Source organism: Ovis canadensis, chromosome 13 (genome assembly GCF_042477335.2).
Source record: "Ovis canadensis isolate MfBH-ARS-UI-01 breed Bighorn chromosome 13, ARS-UI_OviCan_v2, whole genome shotgun sequence".
NCBI classification, from domain to species: Eukaryota; Metazoa; Chordata; class Mammalia; order Artiodactyla; family Bovidae; genus Ovis; species Ovis canadensis.
In genome coordinates, this window is record NC_091257.1 from 38268746 (window position 1) to 38291639 (window position 22894).

Consider the following 22894-nt stretch of genomic DNA (forward strand, 5'->3'; position numbering starts at 1 on the left):
GAGGGTACTGGGCATGAGGGGCAGGGTTCTGGGGTGCTGGTCACATTCTGCTTCTTGATAAAGTTACTCGTTACACAGGTTTATACACTTGGTGAAAATTCATCAGGCTGTGCACTTATGATTGGTCCACTTTTCTGTATGTAGGTAATATATCAGTATGATTTACACCCCCCCCCCAAAATGTGCAGTGAATTCTTTGAAACTTCTCTACTAAAAGAAGTCTTTTAAATCGTGGGTTTACTCTGACATTGTTTCTTCACAAGAAGTGAACTAAATTCTGAACTCTTGTGGCATTTATCATGTACAAATATCATCATGGTTTATGTGTTACTAGAAAAATGTTCTGTAAAATAATAGTTTTCAATTTAGGAAGAAGCCCATTTGCTAGCACTTTTATGGGAATCATTTAATGAAAGTATGTGAATTTCATCTAGCTTGAAACTGCTTTTACATCATCTGCTTCCATAGAATAAAACTGACTGCCACTTTATTATGGAGCAGTAAATAAGCCAATTTCCGAAGGTCAGTAGCTGATAATTCCTAACTCATCAGTTTGCTGACAAAATAAAACACAGGAAATAAAAAAACTCCTTGCATAGAGTGAAATTATAATATAAAACTTCTGAAAATCCCCAGTACATGATATCAAAAGTGCTCCCTGACACTCTGGGCCTAGGGATGCAAATACATATTTTGACATTCATTTCAGTGTAATATACCTCATAGGGACTCAAAGGAAGCTGTGATTCAGTAATGCTTTATTTATTTATTATTATTTTTAAAAATATGCCAGTATTTACTTATTTGGCTGCACTGGGTCTTAGCTGTGGCATCTGAGATCTTTAATTGCAGCATGAGAACTCATACTTGCAGCACCTGCAATCTAGTTCCCTGACCAGGGATCGAACCTGAGCCTTCTACACTAGGAGTACAGAGTCTTAGCCACTGAACCACCAGGGAATTTCCTCAGTAATGCTTTCAATTCAGACTCTGACTATATTCTGTTGCATGTGATTAAAATCGACACAATAATATTGTTAAGTGAAAAACAACCAAATGCTGCAGTAATTTAAAACAAAACAAAAACAGAGATAGCTCTCAAATCCAGCTCATCAGAATGCTCTTCCTTTCCTGCAAGTTGAAGCCAAGTGTGTTTTCAGAAGCTAATTTATTTTTCCCAGATCTTGCACTTACATGCCTCTCCTTGGATATTTTGTTGAGTAAAGAAGTCCCCCTTAATCTCAAGATCCCAAGCCAACATTTCAGGAGTATCTTTAAAGCCCAGTGTTTTCAGAAGTACCCTAGCATGTTCCTTCTTGTTCAGGGCCTCATATAATAGTAACAGTAGTAGTGGTGGCAGTAATGAGAACAACAGTAACAGCTAACATTTATATAGTGATTTGTTGTGTACTGCAAACATGTTTCAGTCAGTTAGGGCTGCTGTAACAGAAGACCATAGTGTGGGTGGCTTAAGCAACAAGCATTTATTTCTCACAGTTCTGGAGTCTTAGAAGTCCAATATCAAGATCTGGGGAGATGCCACTTCCTAGTGTGCAGATGGCTGGCTTCTCCTTGTATCCTCATACATAGGGGAGCAGACAGAGAGAAAGCAAACTCTCTTATAATACCCCCCTTCTAATATAATCACATTAGAAGTTAGAACTCCAGCATATAAATTCTAGGGGAGCTGCAAACATTTAGTCCATAACAGAACTGTTCTATGTGTTTTCTGTATATTAAACCATTTAATCCTGCCAACAACTCAGTAAGGCAACTATTAAACTATCATCCTTGTCATTCCATTTTGGAGGGAAAAAAATGGGGCGCAGAAAGGGAAAGGTTTTTAAAAAAATATTTATTTATTTTGCTGCGCCGTGTCTTAGTTGCAGCACATAGAATCGTCAGTCTTCATTGTGGTGTGTGGGTTCTATAGTTGCAGCATGTGGGATCTAGTTCCCTGACCAGGGATCAAATCCAGGCCCCCTGCATTGGGAATGTGAAGTCTTAGCTGCTGGATCATCAGGGAAATCCCACTGGAGAGGATTTGTAGGAGAAGGCAACGGCACCCATGGATGGAGGCACCTGGTTGGCTGCAGTCCATGGGGTCACTAAGAGTCGTACATGACTGAGCGACTTCACTTTCACTTTTCACTTTCATGCATTGGTGAAGGAAATGGCAGTCCACTCCAGTGTTCTTGCCTGGAGAATCCCAAGGACGGCGGAGCCTGGTAGGTTGCCGTCTTTGGGGTCTCACAGAGTCAGACACGATTGAAGCGACCTAGCAGCAGCAGCAGCCTGTAGCTAGTAGGGAAAGGGGTCAGGATTCTGGCTCTGGGCAGTGATTCTCAACCTTGACTGCACAGTGGATTCGCCTAAAGACCTTTTTAAACTCTCATGCCTGGGTCTCAGCCGCAATGCCCCCATGTCATGCCCAGCCCCAATTCCAGATTCTAATTTAATTGGTCGGGGAATTAAATATATGTATATTCTTTGGGCAGTTCTAGTGAGTGGCCATGGTTGGGCCTCCAGTCCCTTAGCATCCTCCTATGTAGCCCACAGGAAGCTCTTGAACAGACAGTGTATCTTGGTTCCTGTGGTTTTCCCCACTGGGCACCAACTGGTTAAAGTCGGTGGAAGAACAAGTCTTGTGAATGAAATAATGACAGCACATGGGCATCAGCCAGCCAAAAGGTTTTAGGCAAGTGCCTTAGGACTTAGTTTATTCATCTGCAAAGCAAAGGGTTTGACTTGAATAACTTCCTGCTTCCTTCCAGTCCTATGAGTCTATGAATGAAATCCATATATTAAACACTTGATTATCCATGAGTGAATGATCCACAGAAAGTGTTTAATCTGAGGACTAGCTTCCTTCAGTCAGCCTCCTTATCAATTGGTGTACGCCCAGGAATGCACATCAATTTGATTTTTGGCCTAAGCAGAACATAATGAGGAAGGAAAGAATCATGTGTGTTTGCATGTGTGTACATGTGAAAATCATTCAAAAGATAAATTAAATGATTTGGAGGTATTATCTGCTGTTTTGGATTATCCACATCACTGCCCCCTCCAAGAGCGTTGATAATTGAAAGTTGCCTGTAGACTGATTGCTGACAGCTGAAGGATCCATGTTGCCAAGGAAGCTATGGCGAGAAGCCAAGCAGCGACTTGATTAATTATCCTTTTATTTGTGTTGTCCCAGTTCTCCGTCCTCTTCCCTCACCAGGATGGTATCTAGTTTCAGGAGCCTCTAAGAGAACAGTAACCCCCTCCAAATGAAAAGCCCCTCTTTCCTGAGGCAGAAAGTTCTATAGAGAGATTTCTCATCCTTCCTCAGGTCCTTTGCTCACTGCCCTGCTTCTGACTCAACCTAAGACCATCGTTAAATCAGGGAGGCTGGGCCCAGTCATACTGGCTTTCCACATGGAAGCTTTCAGCAAAATGCTCTCTGTTCTTCAATCTGATGCATGCAAGGTTGCCCAAAATAGTACAACAAAGGTTTCCAAGATAAGAACAACTGCCGTGGCTAAGAGGCTAAACCTTATCTCCAGTGGTTTTATGCTGACTGGGCTTAAAGGAGTGATGATCCTCAGTGTTTCAGTTTGGAGTGGCATCTAGAGTTCTGACGGTCTTTTCTAAAACCAGTTTTAAACGGCTGACTTTCACAAGGGCATTAAATAGGCATTGATGGCAGGAAGGTGTAGTTTCTGGTCTATAACACCTACAGGAATGGCCTGGCAACAGAGAAGAGCCCACATGCGTTTCTCCTTGGCTGGGGATAACATCAGGCCAATGGGTACTTTGTACCATGGCAATTTGTGGATTCCTAAGACTTTCCCTGACAATGACTCAGTCAGTGGCCTCAGCACAGAGTCCCCACCAGTGAGAGGCTACATTCTAATTTCTACAAGGTGTGACTGCCAGGGGCCAGTCCTGTGCTGGTCTGCAGGGGCTTTCCAGTGCTAGCCCTCTTGGGCTGGCCTCGGATGGGTCACCTTAACTCTGGGACACAAGCCCTGGGAAGAGGGAGGTTCTACTCAGCACCAGAGCCTTTCCTGGCTGATGGCTTGCCGTGTGATGGAGTCAGGTATCTGTGCCATCTGAGGCTCAGTGGTGGTGATTATTCCACTGAGGACCAGTCTGATTTTGCAGAGATTTCAAACAGATCTTTTAAGAGTAAGGTCCTATCCTGGGGGCAGCTGGAGGGGGACAGATTTCCTCTTAGAATGTGGGCTTTGAAGTGGACTCTGCCAGCTCTCTTGCTCTGAGCATTTCATGAACACAGTTGTAAATCGATTTGTGAACTTGTCCTAATGGGCTGGAAAACACAGCTTTCCTGTGTGGGGTGGCTCAGTGAAGCATCTATTTTAAAACCCATGGAGGCTGACACAAAGCTCCCCTCCAATGAGATCATTTCAGACAATCCTTGAGGTCAGTAAAAAAGAGTTGAGTCTGTTTCTGTTAGTAAAATAGACAAGTTCTCAGATACTTGGACACTGATTTAGGCATAGATTTGTGCTTAAACCACATAAACAGATTACTCTGGTATCTAAGCCATATAGATAACTTGATTTCACTATCTATACTTGTCTATAGATGTAATTTATTAGCTTGTCTTAATGCCTTTCTTCCAAAGAATAATTTATTTAGCTTTTAGAAAACACATTGATTTTTAAATAATAATATAGTTTTATAAAATAACTTTAGCTTAGTCTAAAATTGTTTGCTTCTTTGCACATTTCATAGATTTACTGGGGTAAATTGATGTTCTTTTTATCTGTTCACTAAATTACTTTATGACTTTACCTATTGCCCTAAGAATACTTGCTGATAAATATGGAGGCCTATTACATTTTTATAGCCATCAAAGGAATGTAAACTAAAACTTGAAGATAATGATTTTCCCCCATCAAAGAATCATAGCAGCAAAGGAACTAATATTGCCACATATTGCCAGTGTGACATCTAGGAATGCATCCTGACACAGATTTACTTTTAAATAGGAGGAAAAGTTTTAGGTACAAAACTTAGCACTACTCTAAAAAAGGTTAAAAATAATCTAAGTATTTGAATTAAAGGGGAATAATGGAATGACTGGCTGTAAATAGCTGTGAAAAGAAGAGAAACGAAAAGCAAAGGAGAAAAGGAAAGATATAAGTATCTGAATGCAGAGTTCCAAAGAATAGCAGGGAGAGATAAGAAAGCCTTCCTCAGCAATCAGTGCAAAGAAATAGAGGAAAACAACAGAATGGGAAAGACTAGAGATCTCTTCAAGAAAGTTAGAGATACCAAGGGAACATTTCATGCAAAGATGGGCTCGATAAAGGACAGAAATGGTATGGACCTAACAGAAGCAGAAGATATTAAGAAGAGATGGCAAGAATACACAGAACTGTACAAAAAAGATCTTCATGACCAAGATAATCACGATGGTGTGATCACTCATCTAGAGCCAGACATCTTGGAATGTGAAGTCAAGTGGGCCTTAGAAAGCATCATTATGAAAGCTAGTGGAGGTGATGGAATTCCAGTTGAACTATTTCAAATCCTGAAAGATGACACTGTGAAAGTGCTGCACTCAATATGCGAGCAAATTTGGAAAACTCAGCAGTGGACAAAGGACTGGAAAAGGTCAGTTTTCATTCCAATCCCAAAGAAAGGCAATGCCAAAGAATGCTCATGCTACCATGCAATTGCACTCATCTCAAATGCTAGTAAAGGAATGGTCAAAATTCTCCAAGCCAGGCTTCAGCAATACGTGAACTGTGAACTTCCAGATGTTCAAGCTGGTTTTAGAAAAGGCAGAGGAACCAGAGATCAAATTGCCAACATCAGCTGGATCATGGAAAAAGCAAGAGAGTTCCAGAAAAACATCTCTTTCTGCTTTATTGACTATGCCAAAGCCTTTGACTGTGTGGATCAGAATAAACTGTGGACAATTCTGAAAGAGATGGGAATATCAAACCACCTGACCTGCCTCTTGAGAAATCTGTATGCAGGTCAGGAAGCAACAGTTAGAACTGGATTTGGAACAACAGCCTAGTTCCAAATAGTAAAAGGAGTATGTCAAGGCTGTATATTATCACCCGGCTTATTTAACTTATATGCAGAGTACATAATGAGAAATGCTGGGCTAGAAGAAGCACAAGCTGGAATCAAGATTGCCGGGAGAAATATCAATAACCTCAGATATGCAGATGACACCATCCTTATGGCAGAAAGTGAAGAGAAACTAAAAAGCCTCTTGCTGAAAGTGAAAGAGGAGAGTTAAAAGTTGGCTTAAAGCTCAACATTCAGAAAACGAAGATCATGGCATCTGGTCCCATCACTTCATGGGAAATAGATGGGGAAACAATGAAAACAGTGTCAGACTTTATTTTTTTGGGGGCTTCAAAATCACTGCAGATGGTGATTGCAGCCATGAAATTAAAAGAGGCTTACTCCTTGGAAGGAAAGTTATGACCAACCTAGATAGCATATTAAAAAGCAGAGACATTACTTTGCCAACAAAGGTCCATCTAGTCAAGGCTATGGTTTTTCCAGTGATCATGTATGGATGTAAGAGTTGGACTGTGAAGAAAGCTGAATGCCGAAGGATTGATGCTTTTGAACTGTGGTGTTGGAGAAGACTCTTGAGAGTCCCTTGGACTGCAAGGAGATCCAACCAGTCCATTCTAAAGGAGATCAGTCCTGGTGTTCATTAGAAGGACTGATGCTAAAGCTGAAACTCCAGTACTTTGGGCACCTCATGCGAAGAGTTGACTCACTGGAAAAGACTCTGATGCTGGGAGGGATTGGGGGCAGGAGGAGAAGGGGATGACAGAAGATGAGATGGCTGGATGGCATCACCGACTCAATGGACATGAGTTTGAGTGAACTCCAGGAGTTGGTGATGGACAGGGAGGCCTGGTATGCTGCGGTTCATGGGGTCACAAAGAGTCAGACACGACTGAGCAACTGAACTGAACTGAAATGAACTGAATGGATGGTATCACCAACTCAATGGACATGGGTTTGAGCATACTCCAGGAGATGAAGGACAGGGAAGCCTGGCGTCCTGCAGTCCATGGGGTCACACTGAGTTGAACAAGACTGAGCAATTGAATAACAAAATTGTAATGAAAAGTGGCTATAATAAAGAACATTAAAAATGTTAATGGAGACTTCCCTGATGGTCCAGTGGCCAAGACGCCATGCTCCCAATATGGGGGGGGGGGGTGAGAAGGGCAGTGTTCGATCCCTGGTCAGGGAACTGGATTCCACATACTGCACCTAGGAGTTTGCATGCCTCAGCTGAAAATCCTACATGCCACAGCTAAAAGATCCCACACACAACTAAGACCTGGAGCAGCTGCATAAGTAAATAAATGAAAGTGTAGTTAGTCTCTCAGTTGTGTCCAACTCGTTGCAACCCCATGGACTATAGCCCGCCAGGCTCCTCTATCCATGGGTTTTCCAGACAAGAATTCTGGAGTGGGTTGCCATTCCCATCTTCAGGAGATCTTCCCAACCCAGAGGTCAAACCCAGGTCTCTACCATTACAGATAGATTCTTTACTGTCTGTCTGAGCCACAGGGTTGTCACCTAGGTAAATAAATAAATAATTATTTTTAACAAAGAAAATATTTATGATATATGGGTAAGTGAAAAAGCAAGCAATAACACAGAGTATAGACAGTGGCAATTATGTTTTTTTTTTTAAACCCAAACTATATATAATATGTATTTCTGAAAATGGTTTCCACCTTCTTCTTTCAGTGGTTGCTCAGGGCCTTCAGAAAAGCCCTGAAATTTAGGGCAGTTTCCAACCCGGCCCAGCCTGGCCTCCACCCCCACATTGCTCTGCTTCCATCATCCCGGTCTGCCCTCTCGTGCATCCTGCCTCCAGGCCTTTGCATGTGCTGTTCTCCTGCCCAGAAAGTGCTCCTCTCTTCCCCATGTCAGTGCATCCCCCAGTCCTCCTTGGTAAGTATTTTCTGTGCTATATGTTCATCTTTTAAGGTCTTGCCTTCTGTTCTAATTTCTCCTGTGCCTTCATGTTTTGCATGTTCATCCAGCTACTTAAGAAGAGGAAAGCTCTGAGGAAGGATGTGATTGTTGTATGTACTAAACATGTGTATGTGTTGAAATATATTGCATGAGCAAACCTAAATGTGACAGATAGCCAGATTTTTTTTAATTGGAGTATAGTTGATTTTGTGTTAGCTTCAGATGTACAGCAAAGTGATTCAATTATACATATGCATCTGTCCATTCTTTTTCATATTCTTTCCCCGTATAGGTTATTATAGATTATTTAGTAGAGTTCTGTGTGCTATATAGTAGGTCTTTGTTGGCTATCTACTTTATATATAGTAATGGGTATATGTTGATCCCAGCTTATAATTTATCCCTTCTCCCCCAACCTTTCCCCTTTGGTAACCTTCAGTTTGTGTTCTACGCGAGTCTGTTTCTGTTTTGCAAATAAGTTCATTCATATCATTTTTTTTTAGATTCCACATATAAATGATAAATGATACTTTTCTTTCTCTGTCTGACTTATTTCACTTAGTATGATAATCTCTAGTTCCACCCATGTTGCTGCAAATGGCATTCTTTTATTCTTTTTATGGCTGAATGGGGCTTCCCTGGTGGCTCAGATCCCATGGAAAAGGGCATGGCAACCCACTCCAGTATTCTTGCCTAAAGAATTCCATGGACAGAGGAGCATTATGGGCTACAGTCTATGGAGTCGCAAAGAGTTGGACACAACTAAGTGACTAACACACACACACACACGTTCACAGCTGAGTAATGTTCCATTGTGTATATGCACCAAATCTTCTATATCTAAGCCTCTGTTGAGGGACATTTAGGTTGCTTCCATGTCTTAGCTATTGTGAATAGTGCTGCTGTGGACATAGGGGTACATGTATACATATATATATATTACAATTAATTTATTTTATTTTTTGTTTTGCTGGATCTTTGTTGCAGCACCTGGCTTTCTCTGCTTGCAGTGAGCGGGGTGGGCAGGTAGTAGCGAGAGTGGGGAGGCTATACTCTAGTTGCGATGCACCAGCTTCTCTTGTTCCGGAGCATGGATTCAGTAGTTGTGGCTCTCAGGCTCTAGACACATGGCCTTTAGTAATTGTGGCGCATGGGTTTGGTGGCTCAGACAGCAAAGAATGCGCCTGTAATGTGGGAGACCTGGGTTTGATTCCCGGGTTGGGAAGATCGCCTGGAGGAGGACATGGCAACCCACTCCAGTATTCTTGCCTGGAGAATCCCAATGGACTGAGGAGCCTGGTGGGCTATGGCCCACGGGGTGGCAGAGTCAGACACGACTGAGCAACTAAACACACAGCACACAGTGGCGTGTGGAATCTTCCCAGACAAGGGGTTAAACCCATGTCCCCTGTATTGGGAGGCAGATTACTACCCATTGTACCACCAGGAAAGTCTGCATGTATCCTTCTGAATTTTTATTTTCTCTGGTACGTGCCCAAGAGTGGGACTGCAGGGTCATGTGGCAGCTGTTTTCAGATAGCCAGATTTCTTGCTTCAGGTCCTAGGGAAACGTGCAGTTAGTACTTGATCATCCAGCCAAAAGTGGAATAAAGTTAGGTTTGAAAGGCATCCAGTCCCATCACTTCATGGGAAATAGATGGGGAAACAGCAGAAACAGTGTCAGACTTTATTTTTGGGGGCTCCAAAATCACTGCAGATGGTGATTACAGCCATGAAATTAAAAGACGCTTACTCCTTGGAAGAAAAGTTATGACCAACCTAGATAGTATATTCAAAAGCAGAGACGTTACTTTGCCGACTAAGGTCCGTCTAGTCAAGGCTATGGTTTTTCCTGTGGTCATGTATGGATGTGAGAGTTGGGCTGTGAAGAAGGCTGAGCGCCGAAGAATTGATGCTTTTGAATTGTGGTGTTGGGGAAGACTCTTGAGAGTCCCTTGGACTGCAAGGAGATCCAACCAGTCCGTTCTGAAGATCAGCCCTGGGATTTCTTTGGAAGGAATGATGCTAAAGCTGAAACTCCAGTACTTTGGCCACCTCATGCGAAGAGTTGACTTATTGGAAAAGACTCTGATGCTGGGAGAGATTGGGGGCAGGAGGAGAAGGGAACGACAGAGGGTGAGATGGCTGGATGGCATCACTGACTTGATGGACGTGAGTCTAAGTGAACTCCGGGAGTTGGTGATGGACAGGGAGGCCTGGCGTGCTGCGATTCATGGGGTCGCAAAGAGTCGGACATGACTGAGCAACTGAACTGAACTGAACTCATATTGCATGATAAATTCACATTTGTGACTTAGATGCAAGGTCACTGACCTTTATAGTTGTAGAACCAGCAACCTTTGGAGAGAAGGGACTGGGAAGTGGTGCAGCTGCCTCTGGAGCCTGCTCTTGGGATCTCACCTGGGTCTCCCAAGCTCTGCCCTGAGCTTGGTACTCGGTGTTTATCCCAGATGGCCCCTGGTTCATGTTGATCAGACAAGTCCAAGGTTGGTGGGAAGCAACATATAGCAAGTATCTACTGTAATTCAAGGTAACACATAATAAAAATAAAATGCTGTATAAATCTTTCATGATTAGATACATACAGGTCAGGAGCCAGGGCAGGATGTGAGATAAAGACATAGAACATTCCTCAACATTCTTTCTGACAATATAAAATCACTTTACATCAAATACACTTAAAATAACCAGTGCACTCAATGTTATTTGGTATTGCTAACGAGAGCTGAAATTGAATCTTAATGTGGTTCATGAGTATATTCAGCAGTTTCTTAAAATGCTTCATATAATCACAGTGCTTTATTGTTGAAATTACCAGGTTTTGTGATACAAATATATCAGATTCATGATTAAAACACTGTTGTCTATTAATGCCACCTCAGCATTTTCCCAAGTAGACTCTTAAAATACTACACGCTTTCAAAGATGAATGAACTCATCTTTTAGGAGAGATCCCTCCCTATACATGCTTTATTATTAATATGACCAAAGAATAAAGTACTAGGAGAATGAGTGATAATGAGGCCTAAGAGCACAAAATTAAAAATAGCTATCACCTTGCCCCAACAGTGAAATAGTTCCTCCAGACTACTCACCTCTTCCATGGTTTGACCATGGTATTAATTCTAAGGCTCCTCAAACAATGTGATCAGAGTTATCATAGAAAAAATATGAATCTGTAAGGAAAGAAAGTTTTTTTAACCGAAGGTTCCAGTGTGGTTGAATAGCTTATCCTATGCCCTCCTCTATGGTTTAGGGAGGGATGAGGAGTCTGGTCCCTACCTGTTCCCCACAGGGTTCTGGGGCAGGAGAGCATAACTGGCCAGGCATAGAGAAGTCGGCTGGCCGACGAGAGTGAGGCAGGAGGGACCTGGGTTTGGTGGGCAGTGGAACAGAGAGGGGGAATGTTCATCCAGGTGTTTCTGCCTTCCACCATCTTGCTGGTCAGATATCTAAAAAGGACTTTGGTTGGGGCTTGCTGCTCTCGGAGGGCAGCAGTGCATCTCCCCACAAGAAGCTAAGTATGGGTGCCCTGGGGCCTCCAGCCTAAAATAAACTAGCTTTTTGGGATTCAGGCAAACCAGGCATTGTCCTTAAAGACTCATAATATTCTCATGTTCTTGTATACCCTGTTTTACTCCCTCTGGTGTAATTTTCATGAAAATCGGTAAAATAAAATTGACTAGAGCAGAGCATCCAACCTCTTATCACCAAATATTTTTTAGTATCCCCAATCACAGAAGAAAGAAGCAATCATCAATTGGTTTTCCACTTTTGAAGTTCAGAGCACCTGATCAGCAGGCAGAACAAATATTATCCTTGATTGCTGATGATGTTCCAGCCAAATGCCATGGCTCATGACATTTTAATCAGGCATGGGGTTCTTACAGCAGGCCCATGTTGAAGACTGTTGGACCTGAGGAGGGAGGGGTATTTTTTAAAAGTCTGAGCGCTACTTTCAGTGTTATGAAGACTCTTGACAAGCTGGGGCTTGTTGCATTGGTGGGGAGCAGAGAGACTGGAGCAGGCCGATGTAGCCACTGTTGGGGCCATGGTGGAGCCAGAGGGTGGGGGCTCCCACAGCACTGAGCAGGTCTGTTTCCAGGTCAGGCGGGACTCTCCAAGAGCAAGTTAGGTGCTCTGGGGACACAGAAGTTCAACAACAACAACAACATAGATCTTTTGAATGCTTTTCAAAAAGCTTTTTTAAGAAAAAGAACAAGAAGAAAGAAAGAAAGAAAAATATATAAGGAGAGAATATATATTCAACTGTGCCCTTCAGACCACTGGTGACAGATACATGTGAAAAGAATGGAAGGACCATTTCCACAGGGGAAATCAGCCTTGCTGAGCAGATGCCACGTGCCAGGCACTCTGCTAGGTGCTTTATGGGGCTGGGTTTTTCCAATAACATAGTGTGGGCCATGCAAATCATTCTCTTCCTGTGCCCCTGGACTGATGGCCGAATGCCTGCATGAAGAAGACTGTCTTCTGAACAACAGCTACAGCAATAGCAGCTATAGCAACATGGACAGAAACAGGTCATGTTTACTGAGAGCCTGATCAGGATCAGGCACAGGATTAGCATTTTACATGGATCGATTAGTTTAGCCTTGAGGAAATCCCAGTTACAGAGGCACTATTATGATCATCCCCATTTTACAGCTGGAAAAACTGAGGCTCAGTGGCCACTCTTGCGGTCTACAGTGGTCTTGCCCTAGACCACGAAGAGAGAGAGAAGGGTGTTTGGGGCCCAAATTCCAAGTCTGTCTGGCATCAGAACACTTGCTTATAAAAATTACACTGGATGATGTGTGGCCAGTCGCTCAATCATGTCAAACTCTTTGCTACTCCATGGACTGTAGCCTGCCAGGCTCATATGTTCGTGGGGTTTCCCAGGCAAGAATACTGGAGTGGGTTGCCATTTCCTCCCCAAGGGGATCTTCCCGACCCAGGGATCAAACCAGAGTCTCCTGCATCTCCAGCATTGGCAGTGGATTCTTTACCACGGAGCCACCTGGGAATCCCTACAGTGGATGATAGGAGGGGATTAAAATGAAGAACTATTTCACTGAAATTTCCACAGAACACAGAGAGCAAAAAAGGCAATGTCAGCAGTCATGAAGGGGGAGGCAAACTTAACACAGAGCTTCAGGGAGCCACTTGTGGACTGAGCCGGCCCTGTAGCTCCCAGCTTCCTACACGCCAGCCATGCACCACAGCTGCCATGAAGGCAGAAGAGAAGGACGATTGTACAACTGACTTGGCAACCTAGAGAGGCAACTCCCGTTCTCCCCAACAGTCCCTCCCCCACCCCAAAGTCCGGAAAACATTTGGGGGGATTCTAGGGATCTGAGGGGAAGACTGGGCCCCTGCTGAGCAAGTGATACCGTGTCTGGAGAAATAGGAGGTTTAGACTGTTGATTGGACACCATTTTTACTCCCAAACTGGTGGGTCTGGGATGTAAGTTCTACATTTGCAGTGTGTGAATAGTCTGGATGATGGATCTTGTATCTTTTTCACACCTCTGTAGGTATTTTGTGAGTTGAAGTTCAAACTTCTTTTGTGCAAAGGCTTCCTCTTCTTTGTACAGGATTTTGCAAAGTGTTGCATGAAGTTCAGAGTTTTGTCTGTTTTCCATGATGATGGCAAACATGACTAGGAGACGGTGATCTTCTTCACAAAGTTCTTTAATTCCGGATGACCCTCTCCTCAACAAATCCTTGATATAGTTTTCCTAGAAATGAGGGAGGTGTTCCACTGCTTTTTTAAAATAATTGGGTTGAGTGTGTTCACAGTGTGTTAGTTCCTTTGTCTAATACTGACACATCTTAGATTTAGATGTGAGCCCTATCTAGACCATTATTTGCCATTTGACTGCACGGCCATCAAGCAGATTACTTTATGATCTGATTGGATTGTTATAGACTTAACCTAAGTCACAAGGAGACCACAAGATGATGGCTCTCAACAGGCTCTCATGTCACTGCTCTAGGACTTAAAGTGGATCCCTGTTGCCCTTTGGATTCACTGGAGACTCTGGTCCACATTCTCCCTCCTGCAGGCTCCCTGCTGTGTGTGCTGTATTTCAGGGCTCAGCCTGTCTCTGCTCAGGGGCTTCTGCCCCACGGTGAGCTCTCAGGAGAACGTGCCTCCCTCCCCACAGCCGGCATGCTGCGGTAACTAAATGAAGACATGCTCAATCAATTTATAATTAACACACCATTCAAAGGCCTGACAAGCATCATGCATTCTGAAAACCAAAGACAGGATTGGGAAGGACCATTTTCAAGAATGAAAAAAATAAATAAAGAGCTTTGAATAAAGACTGTTTGCACTTGTCAGCATTTCTACCTGAAATAATAATAATAATTAAAAAACAGAGAACAGAAGCAGCCTCTTGAAAAACAGCCTGTTCAAAACCATGGAGCAATATTAAAATACACACCAGCACAGACGTTCCATCAGTTTAAAAATGTTTTGAATCCCTGATGCCAAGCAGGATGTGGGAGGTTTCTTGCAGCCAGCACCAAGTGTTGGGAAAACATGAAAAAAAACAAAAAACACATCCTCCATGTTGACTCAGCCAAAATAAACATTTCATTACTTCTATTATAAAGATGATTTCTTGATTGTTAATAGATGAAATTCCAGGTAGCTAGCTTTCCAGGTTGTACAGTGTAGGCAATTTTCAGAGATGCAGCGTAATAGCATGGATGACAACGTATTGGATTTGATTGGCTGGAGGGAGATTGAAGGAGAAAGACAGCACTGTGAGTTAGTGTGAGAGGCCCTAGCAGGGAATTTGATCGATGATTGAATTCAAAGACTAGTGTGCCATGTATTCCCCAGGAACTTAAACTAATTGTTAAAAATGTGAGGAAACTACTAGAAATGGAACATGCTAGAAATCTCAGTCTGGTTTGTAGAATTTTTAAGACAGAAAGAAAGGGAGAAAGGAAGGAGAGAGGGGAAGAAGAAGAGAAGGGGGGAAAAACAATGATTTAAGTGGCTTTATAATCCCCCCCCCCCGTTCTCATGAGTAGCAATCATCCAGATATTCTTCGGGGCTTTTCTTCATATTTTGTCTTATTTCCTTCTCATCACAACCTTGAGGGAACCACAGTGAGGAAATGTACACACAGAGGTAATACAACTTGCCATGGTTTCTTATTAACAGATTGAAAGGTGGAGACCATAGCCAGTCTCTCCAAGGAGCAAAGCTGAGATGGCCTGTTCTGTGTCATGGAATGAACCCTCCTGCTGCTTACCTGGGGTCCCTCTGTCTTCATGTGGCTGTTCAGGTCACATATGGAATGTCATAGAGAAAGTCTTCTGAGGGCAGGGCCATGGACTTAATGATGTCCACAGATCCTGGCCACCTGATGGTTTCCTTGTGATTCTAAAAGTGCACAGTGGGCCTTTGTGGAAAGAGTCCCACCTGCAGGAAGCTGGGATTGGGCTTTGTTTCTTATTGACCCAGTTGCACATGTTGAAAAAGGGCATAAAGGGAAGAAACTGATGGTCTGTTTTCTTACAAAGAACTTATTGCTTGTCAACTGGCAGCCCTCACCTGAACGATCTCCCTGGTGGCTCAGACGGTAAAGCATCTGCCTACAATGCGGGAGACCTGGATTCAATCCCTGGGTTGGGAAGATCCCCTGGAGAAGGAAATGGCAACCCACTCCAGTACTCTTGCCTGGAAAATCCCATGGACAGAGGAGCCTGGCAGGCTACAGTCCATGGGGTCGCAAAAGTCAGACACGACTGAGCGACTTCACTTTCACTTTCACCTGAACTACTTCACGTGAAATCCAGTTGACAGATTGAGAATTTAGGTGACTTCTTCTAAGAGTCTGCACCAGGGGCTCCTCATCATCTAATTTTCTGGACTCACAACTCAGTTGATATCTATACTCCTCAATCCCTTATGGTAGGTGGGAGATGGAGGCTCTTTGAAGGTATGGGGGTGGCTGGGAGGGGTCTTTGGAATGGCTTTCTCTCTCCAATGCTCAAATCATCCCCTGGAGAAAGCCTGCTGCCATTTTGACTCTACGATCATTTAATGTGATGAAGAGTTGCCGTAGCAACATGATTCCTGCATCAGGTTGACATAAATTCATGCTTGCCTAGTTTGAAAACAAAAATTGAACATTCAGTCTCCACCAGAGAATTTATACATAAGAGCAGATAGTAGCTACTGACTTTATTATTTTAAAAAAAAATTAGTGTTGGTTTGAACATATACAGAAGTAGAGGTGAGTGTAATGAAGCTTTCCATGTCTATTGCCATCTTTAATAGCTATTAACATATGGCCAATCTTGTTTCCTTTCTATCCTCCTTCCTTCTCCAGCCGTAACCCACTGTCTTATTTTTTAAGCAAATCCCAGCTATCATATCATTTCATCCACTAACACCTCAGTTTGAATCTCTAAGAGGCAAGGACCCTATTTTTTTTTTTTTTGACCACACCGTGAGACATGCTAGATCTTAGCTCCTTGACTAGGAGTTGAACCAGACCCACCTGCAGTGGAAGCGAGGATTCTTAACTGTGGGACCACCAGGATTCTCACATGAATAATAATAAGTAAATAATTCTCACATGAGTAATAAGTAAAAGATAAAAATGAAACTTAGAACACAAATTCTGCCTTTCTCCCAAATCAAACAGTTTAAATTGCATGTATTCCCTTTTATTAACATCTCTACTTCAGCCACTGTTTTTATTTTGGCTTAAAATATAATAGCACTATGTAGCAGGCAATGTTCCAAGTCCTTTACATGAATTATCTCGTTTAATCCTCACAGTAACCCTGTGAGGTAGATATTAATAATATCCCACTTTGAAGATGAGGAAAAAGAGGCACAGAGTGGTTAGTAACTTGGCTAATATCAAACACTTGGAATATGTAAATAAGCAAATACTCATTTTTAATTCAAAGAATGCATATTTAGCTTACAGTTTGTAGCTTGTCCAGTGCCTGCTTTCCTGTGCTTTGCACTCCCATATCTTCTATTAAGACTTGACATTAAAACCTTATTGAGTATTGGGATTAACATATACACACCACTGTATATGAAGTAGATGGCTGGTAAGGACCTACAGTATAGCACAGGCAACTCTACTCTGTATTCTATAATGGCCTACATGGGAAAAGAACCTAAAAAAGAGTGGATTATATATATATATGTAACTGATTCTGGACATGAATTTGAGCACACTCCGGTGGGCTCTAGTCCATCTAGCCGCAAAGAATCAGACAAGACTGAATGTGTGTGCATGCATGCGCGCGCACACACACACACACACACACACACACACGCACACCAGAAGATAGTAGAGGATAGAGGAGCCTGGCATACTACAGGGCGTGTGGTCGCAAAGGGTTGGACTCAACATAGCCACTGAACAACAACAATGCTGATTCACTTTGCTGTATACCTGAAGCTGATACAACAATGAAAATCAACTATACTCCAGTTAAAAAAAAAGAAAAGAACTTAGCAGAAACAGATTGCTGTGAGTTTAGACTCATCCTGAAGATGACTACCTATCTTTATCCCCACGAAGTATATTTTCAACTGTGCCATATATTCTGTTGACTCCTGAGCAGTATCCTTCAGTGGAGACTCTTGGAAGGTTTGATCCCTGAGAAGCAGAGCAGTGAGGCAGGCACCATGCTGGGTGCTGTCACTCAGCCACTTATTGGGTGTGCTTCAGAGGGCCAGGGCGAGTTGCTGACCTCAGCTCCTGGAACGTCAAAACCATCCCACCTTGTATTCCCACCATCCCCTTACTACTATTCTGTTTTCTCAGAGACCTCTTGAGGCCAGTAACTAATCTGCCATAAGGTGATTTGGCTATTTGTTCTTTTTCTGAGTACCAAAGCTTGCACATAGTTAAGTACTCAGTAAATAATTTTTTTCAGGTATTATGATTCTCTGAGTTCTTTTAATATTTCCCTCAAATCAAGCAAATAGTGACATATCTGGCAGTAACTGAAATTCAGAATAAATACAATTAGCCACATAATTCAGAGAAAATACAGATTTTTAAACCAAAGGGAAAGATGTTCCTATCTGATTTTCCACTATGTCTGCCCACATTGACATTATTCAATACACAGTTTTCCAGTGCCTTTGTAGACATAGTCTTTGGAGTATCTTGGGGAAAAACTAGCAGTATGTTATCTGAAGTTTAACATTTACTATTTTAAGGTTTAAGATTCTCAAGTTGAATTGCCACTACTAATAGTTGTTTTAGGTTTCTAAGAAACAGGCAGGTATACAGAACAAGAACTGAAAAGGTACAATTAAAATCAGTAGTAACAGAATGTACAGGCATGTCCAAATTATCCCCAAATACTTTCCTCACGCTTAATAATTCAGTAAAACGACCATCCAAACTTTCTGAGACTGTTCTGGTTTTAAATATTTGCCCTATTCCTCTCATGTGCTTCTACCAGATCAGATGCCAGGCTTTGGTTTAAAAAATGTAATTCTGTATACAGTGGACTAATACCAATACTAAAGTTGTGCATTGATTTGGCACTTCCCCTTCTCACGCAAGCTTGTGCTTCTGTCTGTATTTTATTCCAGGTGACAGCAAATCCTAAAAGTGTCTTATGTGATGTTGCTGGGATTATACTGAAAATGATTTTTCTTTAAATGCAGTTGTGTAGCTTATATAGTTCAAGCTGTTTCCAAGAAGTAGAAATAATCCTAGGCAAGCAATTGTGTGAAAAATAAGAAGTCTGGTAATTTGCTCTACTCTTTCTGCTTAGTATAAAACCAGGATGCAATTTAACATTTAGTATATATGATACCCATCACTTAGTTTCTGCATCTTTGTCAAGAAAGATCCTATAAATGATATTCTTTTTAAATTTATTTTTTCAATTTATTTTGTGTTGATTTCTGCTGTACAACAAAGTGATTTCAGTTATACCCATATGTATTTTTTTCTAATGTTCTTTTCCATTATGGTTTATCGTAGGATACTGGATATAGTTCTCTATGCTATACAGTAGGACTTTGTTGTTTATCCATTCCATATATAATAGCTTACACCTGCTAACCCAACTTCCCACTCCATCCTTCCCGAGCCCCCTAATCCCTGGCAACCACAAGTCTGTTCTCTGTGTTTAGGAGTCTATTTTTGTTTCATAGATATGTTCATTTGTGTCATATTTTAGATTCTGCATATAAGCGCTATCATATGGCATTTGTCTTTCTCTTTCTGACTTACTTCACTTAGTATGATAATCTCTAGTTGCATCTGTGTTGCTGCAAATGGCATAATTTCATTCTTTTTAATGACTGAATAGTATTCCATTGTATATATTGAATATAAACCACATCTTCTTTATCCATTCATCTGTTGATGGACATTTAGGCTGCTTCCATTTTTGTGGCTATTGTGAGTAGTGCTGCTGTGAACATAGGGGGTGCATGTATCTCTTTGAATTGTAGTTTTCTCTGTATATATACCCAGGAGTTGGATTGCAGGATCATACGGCAATTCTATTTTTAGTTTTTTCCATATTGGCTGCACCAATTTACATTCCCTCCAGCAGCTTAGGAGGATTCCCTTTTCTCCATATTCTTTCAGCATTTGTTATTTGTAAACTTTTTGATGATGGCTATTCTGACTGGTGTGAGATGGTACCTCACTGTAGTTTTGATTGGCATGTAAATGGTATTCTTGATACTGAGTGGTGTGTGTGTGTGTACACAACTCATTATTAAAGGATCTGAAATTCCAGCCCAGAGTGACTTCTTTGCTTAATTTGATGTGACTCACTTTGACCTGTCAAAAATGGGATAATATATGCGTCTTCATACATTATCATGCTTAGGAAGTAACAGACATGTATCTAGGCAGTGACTCAGCGTTCAACAAATATTTATTTGTTATATATTTACTTTTCTGCCTCAAAAATAGTCATTATGCCAGATTCCAGCATCTTTTACTTCCTAACCTCACACCCCTCAGTTTACTCTGGAGTACTTTTTTAACTCAAGGACAATAACCAGCCAACACAAGATTTGGATACTGAGTTTACAAGTAAAGTTGGGAGCTGCAGAAGACACAGTGTCAGTCTCGTGTGAGAAGGAGGGGAAGCTTGTCTGCTGCACCCTCACAGACCCTGCATGATGCATTGCTGCCAAAGAGTTTGAGGACAGAACGCTTGAACTTGAGAACCACACTCCTCCTGAACCCTGCGCCCAGTGTGCTCTCCTGAGCCCTTCTCACACTGGAAAGGCCCTGGCCTCCGATGCAGAGTGGTAGTCTTCCCACCAGGCCCAACCTCTCACTGGCCTTGCTCCCAGACGTCTTCCCTCCTAGGCGTGAGCTGGCAGGGATGTTGGCCATACGTCCTTATTGCCAAATGCCAACTTAAACAAAATTGTTAATTGTGCTTTCTTTTGAAGCAGAGTTGTAGTGTGTCAGTTTCAGAGCTCAAAGAAGCAGCGTTTATATTTGTGTTTAACCAAAGCTCCCAGTGCCGCAGCAAGGCACTGACACAAACACTGGCTTCACTTTCCAGTCTGCAGAGTTCAACCTTCAGGCCTTTTTCAGAGATGGTGAGAGAGTGGATGGAAAAGTCGACTAAACCAAAAGTCAGAAAACATCGTCTTCATCTGACAGGGAAAAAGGCTTTTGTTACTGTTGCCATGAGAGCTCAGGAGAAGTGTGGAGCATGGTCTCAATTTACCTAAGAAATGATGCCTAAAACTTTATATCTGTTTTTATTATTGTAAAAGTAAGGCCATACTGAAATCAGTAAGGCCATTCCTTCTAGTATCATTTATTTTAAATGCAATCACAATTCTATGAACAATAAATAGCAAATCCTAAGGTGGCCTGTTGGAAGAAACCAGACTTTGAGAAGTAAATAACTCAAGAGATACCAACTTATTCTAAATAAAATGTAGCCCCAAGATAGTTAAGTGGGTCATCTATAAGAAATAGCTAAACTTATTGAAACATTCTATGTTGCAGGTATTTGTGCTAAGGCTATGACATGGATTACCTGGTTGAATCTTCATAAGAAGTAAGAAAAGCACTAATGTTGTATCCAATATTTAAAGAAGAAACTGAGGCTTGGAGGTATGGCCTTGTCCACTATGAAATAGTAAAGCCTGCCAGGACTCAGCTTTCCCCTCCCACTCTGATGCCCAAGCTCTCACCTGCCATGTCACATCATCTCTGTTCTAGGCTATGGGTTCCTGTCTCCCTCAACACCCACCCTAATCAGGCCATCTGAATCAGCGAGAGTGATTTCTTTGTTCATAGGTATTAGAACTTCGTACTTTGGCTCCTAGTGTTCTAGAATAAGCAAAGAAACTGGCAGGAGTGAAATGTGTTTACTGTAATCCATTTTCACAATTCTTAAAACTCCTTGAGACATTTTATAATAAACATCTTATGCTAAATGAGGGAACTAACTATAATTCTGCACATACTTTGTTTTAGGATTGGAAAATGTGTTCAATTTAGTTAAAAAGTGATGTTCTACAGAGTGAATGCTATTTTCCTATACATGAAAACTGTAACTCTACTTTTTACAGGAAATTTCCCTGACCTAAGAGGGTTAAGATTATAGGGATGGCCATATAGGACGCTCTAGAACACCTGGAAATCATACTTTCATCATGCTTCCAAGTCAGGTATCGCCCAGGTATCCATCTGTAGACTGGACATCTCCAAGTTCATGTCTCCTGGACACCTCAAACTTTTGTGCCTGAGATCAGACAAGACATCTTCCTCCTCAAACCTGCTCTTTCTCCGGAGTTACCCTCGATCAACAGCTCTACCATCCATCCAGTCCCCCAAATGGAAAACTGGGGTCTTCCTTTCCCCTCTGCTCTCCCTCACTCCCCATATCCAATTGATGGCCAGGCTTTGTTTCTTCTTCCTCTGGAGCTTCATCCCTTCTCTCCATCCTTCTCAGCTCAGCATTCCTTATTACTCACCTGGATCAATGTGACATTTTTCCTCAACACCTACATTAGGTATCTTCCCTGGGCCTTCCTCCCTGTGCCCCTCTGTCTGGGCTCAGGTAAGCTCATTCTCTGCTTGTGCCCCCCTCTATCATGGCACTCATCCTGTCTGCTAATTGCATGTTTTCTTTTGTATCTTGCCCCAGTGAACTGTAAGTTTCTTGAGGGTGGGGACTGCATCTGTTTATGAATAGTCAGCTCCGAACAGAGCTGACACATGGTCATTACTCATTAAACTGTTGAGAAAGTGGAGGAGACTTTGCAGGTGTCCTTTCTTCAGTGTTTCTGGGGGAATGGTGTCAGGATTGCTGTGTGATCACACAGCTTATCCACTTGGGGCTTGCGAAAGGCATGCCAGGAGTTATATTTCCTTTTCATTTGTATCTCTTTTGTGATAATGAAAAAGAACACAGCAAAATCAACAGCATTTAGGACAATCAATATTATAGGCCAGAAATAAGAACTTGTTAATTACAATAGATAGGTCAAACAGGCTCAAACCTAGGGATTCGATCTTCAGGCTTCATGCACTAACATATCTGATTTTTACATTACTGAAAATTGCAGTATATTACCTGGCTGTGGCAGCTATTCAAAAATTAATAACAGTAAAAATAATGATAATATTTATCACTATTAAATGATTCTTACGTGCTCCCTATTCTGAGTGTTAGGTTCATATGTCATTTAACCCTCACAACAATTCTATAAAGTTGATATTAATATCCCATTTTACAGTTGAGGGCACAGTTGAGGGACATGCTTAAGGTCACCTGCAGGTCAGTGGTGGCACTAGATATAGACCTGGCTATCTAATCTCAGAGGCCACATTTGTTAGTCACTGCTGCCTGACCCAGTGCACACAGGATTCCATGGTT

The 22894-nt window shown here is 42.0% G+C and overlaps 1 long non-coding RNA gene across 1 annotated transcript in view; it reads left to right on the forward strand.

Annotated features, from left to right (window-relative positions):
* LOC138417391 (uncharacterized) overlaps nt 1-22268 on the forward strand; it is a 38017-nt gene extending 15749 nt beyond the window's left edge. Inside the window, exons 3-5 of the long non-coding RNA XR_011248102.1 lie at nt 7756-7962; nt 21016-21123; nt 21585-22268. This is a non-coding gene — a long non-coding RNA (uncharacterized lncRNA). The remainder of the gene's footprint in view (nt 1-7755; nt 7963-21015; nt 21124-21584) is intronic.
* The last annotated feature ends 626 nt before the right edge of the window (nt 22269-22894 follow it).